This window comes from Primulina huaijiensis, unplaced genomic scaffold (assembly GCF_012295235.1).
Source record: "Primulina huaijiensis isolate GDHJ02 unplaced genomic scaffold, ASM1229523v2 scaffold199408, whole genome shotgun sequence".
Lineage (NCBI taxonomy): Eukaryota > Viridiplantae > Streptophyta > Magnoliopsida > Lamiales > Gesneriaceae > Primulina > Primulina huaijiensis.
The window spans coordinates 1-447 of record NW_027351619.1 but is presented as its reverse complement, the minus strand read 5'-3'; the positions used below and the strand labels follow the sequence as shown (position 1 = coordinate 447).

The 447-nt window shown below is 40.9% G+C and overlaps 1 long non-coding RNA gene across 1 annotated transcript; it reads right to left on the bottom strand.

Moving 5' to 3' along the window:
• Positions 1-441, bottom strand: LOC140966019 (uncharacterized). Its single transcript, XR_012173211.1, has 3 exons — positions 297-441; positions 114-183; positions 1-36 (listed from the first exon to the last, which is right to left on the bottom strand). It is a non-coding gene; the product is annotated as an uncharacterized lncRNA (long non-coding RNA).
• Positions 442-447: the final 6 nt, after the last annotated feature.

The window sequence follows — 447 nt, the reverse complement described above, 5'->3', positions numbered from 1 at the left end:
GAAAGCATTTTTCCAAACATAGACTGCCAGTGGCTCCTGGAGAACCCAAATTTTATTTCAGACAAATAGATAACAATGCAATAATTAACTAAGTGAAATGAAGAGTCACCAACCTTGGCTTCACTGTTGAATATATCACCAGAGTCCATAAGAGAAGGCAAGGGAACATTCCAGAGCCTGACGCTGGAACGTAAAGATAGAGTGAAGAGCATAAGAAATAATGCCAACCACACAATACAGATATGGAACATAATACAAATTCAGCTCCAAAATCAAAAGGCGGATTTTGGTCTCACGTGGAATCCGTCCCACATGACACAAGAACACGACCATCAGTAGACACCGTCAAACCCCGTACTGCACCTTGATGCCCAGGAAACTGGCAAACTGTCCGCCTAATTGTCACAAGGAGTATAACATTGTCAGAACAAGAAACTTTATTTTTTT